Source organism: Amphiprion ocellaris, chromosome 13, assembly GCF_022539595.1.
Source record: "Amphiprion ocellaris isolate individual 3 ecotype Okinawa chromosome 13, ASM2253959v1, whole genome shotgun sequence".
Lineage (NCBI taxonomy): Eukaryota > Metazoa > Chordata > Actinopteri > Pomacentridae > Amphiprion > Amphiprion ocellaris.
The window spans coordinates 32963213-32974071 of NC_072778.1; the positions used below are offsets into that span (position 1 = coordinate 32963213).

The 10859-nt window shown below is 42.6% G+C and overlaps 1 protein-coding gene across 14 annotated transcripts in view; it reads right to left on the reverse strand.

Annotated features, from left to right (window-relative positions):
- Positions 1-10530, reverse strand: part of tenm2a (teneurin transmembrane protein 2a) — a 225268-nt gene extending 214738 nt beyond the window's left edge. For 5 of the 14 annotated variants that reach the window (XM_055016444.1, XM_055016443.1, XM_055016448.1 and 2 more), the window contains exon 1: positions 10171-10528. The gene's annotated coding sequence lies outside the window, so the exon portion shown is untranslated. Of the gene's footprint in view, positions 1-10170 lie in introns of all 14 variants that reach the window. The other 9 variants (XM_055016439.1, XM_055016437.1, XM_055016436.1 and 6 more) reach the window with 4 other exon arrangements.
- Positions 10531-10859: the final 329 nt, after the last annotated feature.

Below are 10859 nucleotides of genomic sequence, written 5' to 3' on the forward strand. Positions count from 1 at the left end.
ATAATTTTCATTATAATCAAAAGTCAGCCAATCTTAGATATGAGTCAAACCAAGAAGATGCGGCATGTTTTGACAGCAGTTCAGTTCTGAGTAAAGCCGGGAGTAATGAAATTGTAGTTGGCAATAAACTGTTGAATGAAAAGTTGCAGATTAAAGGTTGCAAACCTCCAACCTCTCTGCAAGATAACATACTAACTGTAACTACCCATCAGGGAGGCGGACTACGATTCAGACTGCAGTTGCAATTACTATTGATTGACCTCTTGATTAAAACAGTGTGAGTTTGTTTGTTTGCTCTCTAAACAGCTATATCAGTTGCTATCAATTTTTGACAAAGCAGCTGCTCAATAAGTGTTTGCCGTATTGTAAAGCACATTCGTCACCACCAGTAATCATGGGTCTCGCCAAAACGACCACGACTGAATGTGTAAGGATTATAACTTTAATAACAACAAATATGCAGCGTGTTTGTCTTGATGGGTTTCTCAAGCGATATTTTCTGACAGGAGATTCACTGTGAGGTTGTATATGGACATAAAATATTGGAGAGATGCAGGTGTTTTGAAGTTTCTGTTGTGAAGATGGCTGACTCATGCAGTGATATATTTAATATTTAAAACAAACCTCACATACACTCCATCTTTGAAATGGATCATAACTTGTTTTAATTTAACATTATCAGTCATGTTGTCATTTGCCGATTATCTGGTGCTGCATTTTCTTTGCTTTGCACATTTCCTCCCAATAAATCACACTTTATATGACACAAGGCCTCAATAATAACATTTAATTTCATGACAGCTTGTTTCCAAAAATTCTAAATCTCTCTAAATCCCGTTCGCATGAAAATTCCCAGTCTCAAGGGAGAGAAGGTCACCATGTCCACAGTGTGTGTCCGGTCAGTAGAAAAAATGGAAAGACATGCTAACAAAGACAGATGCGGCCATAGATAATGAGATAGTAATGACAAAAGCATCGAAATCTAAGCTACAGTTGTCTGTAAATGCTCTCCATTACAATAAATGACTTCATTACAATAAAGATGCGTTCAGCCACCCTCTGTGTTTCAATGAGTATAACTGTGGAACAATTTGTTGAAGTGTGCTCAAGTAATAGAGCTTCAGATGCTGCCTGTGGTATTTACACTTATCCTCTCAATGTGCTAGCCCAGGACTGCCAAAGAGTATTTGTACCTGTGCAAAGCACCTGAGTAGGCACACTTTCGCACACAGAGACAGCTGTATTACACAGATACAGGCCATTCCCTGCCTTTCTCTGTGCTTATTAAGACATTGAAGCTTTTAGCACCTAGCAGCACTAATCCTATAGCCTTATGCTCACTGTGTACTGGAGCCAAATGGCCTTATACAGAGTCTCTCTCACCCTGTCTTTCTCACTCTCCTCCTCCCTATGTGAGTGCGAGCATCTGTGACTGTTTGTGATGAATGGACAAGGCGAAAGAGGAGAGGGGTGAATGTGAGACATTGCACCACTGAGGCCAGTGAGGAGAGAGGAGGGAGGGGAAAAAAAAGACAGAATGAAAGAGGGAGGCAGGGACTAAAAGAGGATGGGTGTACGCAGGGGTTGTGTATGTGTGTCAGGGGAGGAGGGGGTGGTGGGCTGTTGCACACCAATTGCATACAAAAGCACCTACATGCACTCTGGCCCTGCGTTTATGTCCTGTTTGTCAGGCATGCAGGGCGCGTGTGTGCTTACGCCCGTGTGTGTTTGCGTTGTCGCGTCCACGGCCGCGTGTGTGTGTGTGTACATGCGCGTGCAGGGCCGAGGTAGGTTAAACTTGTACTCGTGAAGTGTTCCCAGAAGAGATTAATCATCCTGTGCTGGAATGCAGCATCGCGGTCATAAATCATCACCTGACCTCTCTCTCTCTGTCTCTCTCTCTCTCTGTCTCACCCTCTCTGCCACACGTAGCAGTGAAGTCAGGGTAAAAGGAGTGTCATTGCATATCTGCAGTAAACAAACAGCCCACAGCCTTGACGGAAGTGTGAAAGGTTGGAAGCTGCTCTAATTAACACACATTGGTGTCGAATCGCAATCAAATGTTAAAGAAACCTGATAAGGATAAGGTCAAGATTATTTTAAAAACAGATTTTTTTTAAGTGCTTTTGTAAATCTACATTTGAGGGAAAAGTAAAATGCTGTCCTTCAGCTGCTTCAGCCACAGCTGAAGAGAAGAAAAGCAGAGCCATGACCTCCAAAAGCTGGCGGATGCTCTAAAAGACTAAAGGGATATATTTTGTCTGGAGATGCCTCACTAACCACGTTGCAACAACCACATGATTACTGCTGACTGATTCACGACTGATTTTGCTATGAGAAGTTAGAGGTTGTATACAGTATGATACACTACAATACAATAAGAATTTATGAATCGTAGTGGGAAAATCTGCATTGTTACAATAGCATTGGGGATAGTGTAAACATTTAAGAAATATCAGTTGACAAAATATACGTAAGTATTCATTCAGATTGTCCAAATGGATGCCATGGATGTGGAAATCACAATATTGCTCATATCAATGGTACTGCAAAAAAATACTGATAGACGGTATTAATATTTCCACAAATATATGATTTTTTTTTTCAAAAATATGTAAAATTTCAGAAATATGTGTTTGTCATTGTTTATTCTGTACTCTAAAAAAGCATAATCTGTCTTACTTAAGTGACAAGGTATGGTGTTACAAATTTTTCTTTCTCTAATCTTGTATTATTATTGTTGTTATTATTTATTTATTTACTTATTTATTGAGTAACCAGTAATTATTGGTCTATTAAAGTCTCTTGTATGAATGCAGGTGTATTCCATGTCCATCCATCACGCTCTTAGATTCCAACTTTTGACTTAAAGGTGAGATAAACTAACATTAGACATAAACTGTGTTGCAAAATCATTCAACCACAATACAAAGAATCTGTTAGATTTTAGGGAGATATTATTGATTTCTGACTTTCAAATCAATCATATAGTGATGACCATATAATATTCATCTACAGATTTGTGTTCTGCCTAAATTAATGCATAGGCTGTAAGTATAAAACTGTATGTTACAGAGGTGGTAAAGAGGAATGCCATCTAATATTAAATTTGGCATTTTCACCCCTGGCCCCTCCATGTGCCAAGTGTCCTTGGGCAAAGCACTGAACCCCAGGTTGACTCCAATGGCAGGTAAGCATTTAACTAAATTAGTGATGCAAGTTTTTGCTTTACCAATATGAAAAATTTAGTCTTGTATAATAATAGAACATGAATAATTGCTTTGAAAATTGCAATTATGCATACATTTTCTTGATGCTCTGATATTTATTGATGTGAAAAAATATTCTCATCAATCATAATAGTGATTTGGCTGCACACTGCCCAGAACTACCTGGGTTTTTACCCAGGTAAAGTGTTGATTCTTTTTTTTAGAATCAGACTGCATGGTTGATTGGTTTGACCGGGTAAAGACAATACTTTGAAATAGATATTGTGAGATGAAGTATATCCTTCAAAAGCATGTTTGCAAGAAACTGTAGCCCAATGTCACATTTTTAAGCATTTAGAATGAACCAAAACCACTGGAGAAGTCACGAGAGAACATTTTGAAGAGTGCATGAAATCTGAATTTTACAAATCTACCTGCATCCTCTTTAATCTTGACTTGCAGAGTGACTGCAGCTTGAATCTGGATTTATTCTTTTCATAGTTTTATCATTGATGAAGAATGACATTCCTCTATTCCTGTGACTACTCCATTTTCTGTGACTGTGCTTAGAACAAGCAATATTTCCAGCTGCTGCACAAATGTCTGAGGGTGGGTGGGAGTGAAAAGACGCAGTTAAACAAGCATTTTCCTCGGACCTTTACATCTTCCCCTAGTAAGAACAGGAAGCTAGCCGGAAGTCAGCTCTGTACTGAGCATGTTGCTTCACAGGTAGAAGAAAGGACCTTTTTACTTGGTTATGTTCAAGAAAAGGAAATTGATTCTTTAATATTAAAAATTCAACAGCTGAGTTTCATTACTTTTCTGAGTCTATTCCCTTTCCCTGGTGGAGTGGGAAAATATCACAGTTTATTAAATTACTTCTCTGAAAAGTCTCTGGGGATGCCATCTTAACTCCCGTCCTCCTTCACAAGGCCATTTTAGACTGTAACTAGACATGTCTGCTTAGAAGAGAGAGACGGAGAGAAAGAGAGAGCGCATAAGCAACAGAGGGATGGAAGGTACGGTGCATTTCCAGATTTCATTGGCTGCCAGAGAGAGTTTGCGGTTATTCCATTGGCTGTGAAAGGCATGGAATTCAATGATACCACAAATCAAGGGTAAGGAGTAGTGTAAACAGAAAAGCCACAGTAATGCCTAACTGAAATTGAGACCGTGTGTGTGTACGCCTGGATGCATATTCTCTTGGATGTGTCCATTAGCCGATATGTCTTCTACTAGCAGGTCACAGCAGGGACTTGTTTAGCCCGAACAACACTTCAACTGGACAGAGTGCCTTTAGTAAGTTCACCAATACAAAAGATCTTCAAGTATCATCAGCGATTGCTCTAAGTGCACCTTCTGTCCAAAGGAGCAAAGAGGTCACAGCCTCTTAAGGGCAAAAAAGGACACTTTTCACTGCATTCCTCAGAGAACAGAAGTAGAGGGATTTGTAATGTGTAAGGGAGACTACATAGCTCTCCACACTCATGGGGAGTACTTTCTAAAAGAAAACCCTCCACTCCTACAATAGAAAGCTTAAGGGTCTTTTTGGTTACGTTTTGTGGAAGCTTGCTTGACACAGTGAGCTAAGAAATTCAGTTTGATTCATTGTGACTCAATGAGGCTTGATGCATGTTTTGCATGTGTTGGCTGTCTGTTCAATGGGACCGAACTATTTGACAATAAGATCGGCCTTCAGTCAGTTTTCATACACTGTATTGCAGGTGTCATTTCAACTGACAGATGACTGACAGTGCTCTTCTTTGCTCAGGCATCAGCATGAAAACTGAGCACCTAAATGAGAGAACACATCACTCATTGGACCGTCATTAGGGTGTGTTAAGGAGAACAAAATTTTTCCTACATGATCTGCTGAAACTGGAAATAGTTCAATCTATGGTACAAAACTAAGACATTATCCACAAGCACATGTGCAAGTTGGCACATGAGCAAGATACTTTATTTTTGCCCAACTTCAATGTAACCAGGAAGCTCCGTAAGCCTGCAAGGAGGATGAATTAAAACCAGTCGGTCAGCTGTCAGACAGATGTAGTAAATATCATCCCACTCTGCCATCACTTCCAACACAAAAACCCACAGGATCCATAGGCATGGTAATCCAAGATGAAGGCTGCTCTCTACAAGCGTCACTTTCTCTGAAGCACAACTAATGCTGGGTGTCACACATGCAGACATACACACACACACACACACACACATACACTCATCACACTACAGTGGAGCATGAGCAACACAAAAACCCCTTCGAAGAAAAACACGGGCCACAAAGGTCGCGAGGGAACACGCAAGAGACAGATGGGAGATAAGCTCATGGCTTTCAGATTTCGTATTGGTTTAGGAAAAATCGGAGAGAAACAGCACAACATGAACAACGCTGGAGAATCTCAGGCTACTGTGTGTTCCAAAGTCTCAGCTCTTCAACTACAGCATTTCCAATTGTTTTCACATTGAGTTGGGTTAAATTTCACTTCTTCTATTGTGTGTTTTGGCAGCTATTTTGAGAATCATTGTTACAATAAAGATATATCCGGGGCTCTGTTTTAGTGGCAGTGCTGATCTCTCCTTTTTAATTAAAAAACATAAGACTACAAGGAGCACCAGTCATGTGTGTCACAGTCTTTTGTCCAAAGATGTGAAGGTGATATGCTGCGCAAATTTGATTGGACCATTCAAGCCACAAGTCATGTAAACACCATTATTGAAGAGAACTGTTAGTTGACACAATTATGAAAGTGCCTCAAACACACAAATTTGACTGCAGTGGTAAATTTGACTCTTACAATCTTACAAACACTTAAGGACAAAAAAAAACAACATCCTCTTAGATTTTCCCTTTGTCTTTTTGTCAGAAAGCCATGAGATATGCCATCTACTATTGTTTGATCCTCTGTGGTTTCTACCCATCTACCCACCAATTAATCAATTACTGCAATTAATATAATTTGCTCCTTCAGCAGCTCGTCTTTGTAATTTTAGCCTCTCGAAAAACCACAGCATGCTATTGCTACATATCCCTTGGCAAGCTCCCCTCAGGAGGACAATTAATGGTGAAAGTTGAAATGTTGAAATATGACACAGAGAGGACAATGGAGCATGAATGGATCAAATTGAGGACTCGACAGACAAAGGAGGGAAATGTAGAGAAGCTCAACTGGTTAATTGAGTCGGTCCATCCTAGTAAAAGCCTTTCTGTCACTGCTGTATGTCATGCTGTCCAAACTCTACTCTGCAGGAGTCCGAACAGGGCAGCACCATAGGAATGAATCCATTTCTGCAGCAGCTCTGCTATCTGGATGTGTATTCATGACACTCAGTAAATTGTGAGTCTAGCTCAGAAAAGCCCTGAGCTTGTGAAACAGCTGACAGATCTTCCCATAAGGGAGCCATGTCACCGAGCTTAGTATTTTCTATTTACCTGCACGTTCTGATAATTACAGCAACAGTATCAACATTATCGGCCTCTCTCTATATTCTGACACAAAGAACATCATTTTCACCCACCTCTCCTCCCTCTAAAGGTCAGTGTTCTTAGTTAATCAGTAGTGACAAGAGGTTGTTTCTGCCTCCATTACTACCTATCCTGTTGTGTCCAAAAGGATAAAGTGCCGAGGTCTAATGTACCATATAATAGCAGTATTTGCTATATTTCTAAAAAAAAAATTCTATTTAGCTCTGAACCATTTAAGACCTGGTTGTGAAAACAGCGTAAAAACACAAAAAAAAACTGGATATTTCAAGCTGCAGGAGTGTAGATCTGCTGGGGATGATTGCTTGCTTTATCCTCTCTTGCATCTTCATGGAAAAATACAACTCTAAACTTGGCCCCACCGCCTAAATCTGATGGACTTAAGGTATTTTAAAACTTGCTAATGTTGCTATGGTTGCACTGTCAGTAGCAACAATGTTTAGTGTTTCACACCGCATTGAAATGTCCAGGTAAAGGGAAAAATGTTAACACTATGCAGCAAATAGGCAAATAGCTTTTTTCCCCTCCTAAACCAAACCAGTCAACACATGAAATCATACAAAGCCTTCAAATAAGAGGCACTTTACTGCTCTCAGATAATTATACCTGAGAGACATATAAGCAGTTTTTTGTTATGACATCAATTAACATGATGCAATGTAGTTCTAGTTGACAGAATTTGAAACAATGAACACAGTAGTGCCTAGTTTGCGTTTGAAAGGGACTTTTTGGCTCTAGATCGGCGACAAAATTGCACTGGCCTTGTCACAAACATTCAGCCCACTATGGTGGTTCATTTTCTAACACTGAGTGGGATCTGAATTGGTTGAGAAGGACAAAATGTATTAACTGGGCTCTGTGCACCAATACAGGTCACGCCTGCAGTGTGAAAATGACATTATTGAAATTGGACCTTTGAGGTTTTCTAATGCTGTTTTCCATCTGTGGACGAGGACAGTCCGGCACAACGCTGGACAGCACTGGATCTCACTGACCTCTTCACGGCACCGCAGCCCCAAATTCAAGTGTGTGTTTGTTTGCGAGCGCGTGTGCTTTGCTGACGCGCACATGCATTAGGGTTATTGTGTGAAGTCTCCAGTCTTTAATCCCCTAATCTGCTGAACCCTGGAAATCACTGCAGTCATCTGTCAGCCGGGTCAGAGCAGACCACAGAGCTGAACGCAAGCAAATGTGTACACGCGTGTACACACACACACACACACACACACACACACACACACACACACACACACACACACACACGGCAAACACACACGCTCACACTCTCAATGCTAGTCATTTATTCAACAAGGCCAGTCTCATTTCCGTCTAATGAAGATTGATGCTCCTCTTTCCAGGCCTCACAGGTGTTGCGGTAAAATGTACGTATAAATATGTAACCCACATAGAGGAGGTGAGAGAAAGGAAATGGCTAGATTAACAGAAAGACATTCACTCTCTAATCAAATTTATGCATGAATTAATATCATTAAGTGCATCTATGCACGTCAAAGTTTCCAAATCATGTCAATCTGTGCTGCATCTCCATGGTAACAGCATAGAGTTAATCTTTTTGATTAGCTGTGAAGGTTCAACAAGGACAAGGACTTAGGGAACCTTTAGAGCTCAGACCCTTGAGTCAAGTCTAAACATCTCAGGCCTATTTGTGTGTGTGTGTGTGGCCTTGTGTGTGTGAATAGTCGCGCCAAATAGGACACCCTGAGGGCTCGTCTGGAGATTGTGGTTGACACGGCCTGCTGCCATCCACCGTGAGCTCCTATTAGCCCTTAAGACTGAGGATCGCAACGCATATGCACATACAAACACAACACATTGGTCATAATGATTCCACCTGGCAGGGCAAACGCTGTGGGAAACGGCTGATTTGTGAGCAAAACAGACACGGAGTCGAAGCACAACTTGTTTTCCTATCTGCACGTGTTTGTATGTGCATTATTTGTAAGTGTGTCAGTAAAGATCACACTCCAATCTGAGGGCTTCACTTCGCTTCTTGATTTATTTGCCCCTGTCAAAAGCTCAAGATGGAGGGATGGAAAAAGCAGGAGGGAGATCAAAGAGCGTTAGAGATCACACAGACGCAGGCAGGCTTGAAGAGAGCTAAAGGTGGAGGAGGAGATAGAAGGGCCACAGAGAGAAACTGTACTGGTTAGATTGAAGTGTGAATCTCAGCAGGGCGTCTCATCATCAAGATCCTCGTGGCATCTGTGTGTCTGTGTGTGTTTTCATGTCATAAAGTGCTGATGACTGCCAGGCTCTGGGATCTACAGCTGGTGTGTGGGCCTCATCCCTTGACACCCTACTTGATACACAACCGAGTTCAAAAGTTTCTTCCTAATGCATCCCTAAACTTTATGCATGCATATGGCATCAAACCCTCATGCTCAATGAATATTCATTCCTGGGTGTCCTACGGTGCTATGTTCCCCTGCAGTTGGAGGGAAAAGGGGGCAGCTGGGCTGTGACTTCCAGCCTCTGTGTCACCCAATAAAATAAAATAGAAACACAGGTCAGGAGAGAAAACACATAAAACTGAGTGCAACACAGCCTACTCTACCTTGACCTCTGATTTTAGCTCACTACTGCGAGTAATGCAATGCATTGTTTCTAACTCACTGTACTGAGAGCAAGTGGGTGAAATATTAATGAGTATAAAAACTGTATAAAATATAGACTAAAGTGCAGTGTGAGCAAATCGATGCTTTGGAGGAAGGTGAGAGACAGGATGCAGCTGCTGCGTCCGAGTGGAGTAATCGCGGCGACGCAAAGCTGTGGCAATCCTGAGAGGAGAGGAGACAAGCGGTAATGATGGGTCAAGCAGCCAATTAAAGCCCACCAATAACTCCCGTCATTGCCGTGATTAAGTGAAAGCATGTTTTTTTTTTCTCTCTCGTTTTCCCCGAAGGACACTCAGCAGTGGAATGAGTGATGCTGCGCTGCGGTAGCCATAAAAAAAGCGCCTCCGACAGAGCCGAGCTCCTCATCATGAGTCACGACAGGTCTGCACAGTCCACCTGGACCCTTTGAGAAAAGAGATGCAATTTCTGAGGTGTCTTGTGCGTTGCGGTGGCGTGCACGTAGAAACTGGCGTGTGAGAACCTCTCCAACAACAACAAACTCCGTTATTATAAGGTCATTTCAAGCGTTAACCTACACGGCCCGATAAATGGCACTGGATCGACACTGCGGACGCGCACAGGGAGCCCTCTGTGACCAATGCCCGTCAAGTGTTGGCTCACATGAGGACCACAAATGTTATTCCGATAAAAGGCACCTCAATGTCATCGCTCCTCGCTGCCCTCCCTCCATCCATCCCACCTCCCCAGTCCTCCTACTTGCCACGAGAACTGATCGTATCTACACATGTGCTGTTTGTGGCCACAGAAGCTGGCGTGTAAACAACAGCAGCACGTAAGCATCGTTGCCATAGGAATATATTTCCAAAATACCACGTACCTGTTCACAGCTATGCGCGGCACTCACTGCATAATCCTCCTCCTCCTCCTTCAACTTGAACTTTTCCTTTTTTTCCTCCAATCGAACAGCCCGCAGCTACTTGACACTTGTTTATTGCATACTTTTTCTTTTTTTCTTCTTCTTCTTTTGCCCTGTCTATTCCTGACAAGCCCGCTATTGCACGCAGAGTGAGATGACAGCGCGGGGGGTGAGCTGGTGGAGAGGGCAGGCAGGGAGCCTCCGGTTCAACATCTCACCAAATCGTAGGAATCAAACGGAACAATCCATTCCGCGGCGGCGATCGCTATAGGAGGAAAAACAGTGCTGACTTGACTGGCGAGGATGGACCAAAAAAAAAAAAAAAAAAAGACACCACACACACACCGGACAGCTGTGCGCACGCGCCTTCCGTTTTAGTTTCTCTTCGGACCCGGAGAAACGGCGGGCAAAGCGGACATGCTCTGTACGTGAGCGACGACCGATCGGTAAAGGCTGCGCGCAGCGGCACCCAGGGAGCGACCGTCCGCGCACAGCAGGCTATAGAGGAATGACCGAGGCTCGCTGAGCTGCGCGTTCACGGCCGAGCCAAGTCAATGGTCATTATAAGCGCATGTGGAGAGTAATCCACTGTGGGGCTGTTGACTGCAGCTGCATCCCAAGCTGACACGCGGGGATCAGCAGTGGCAGCG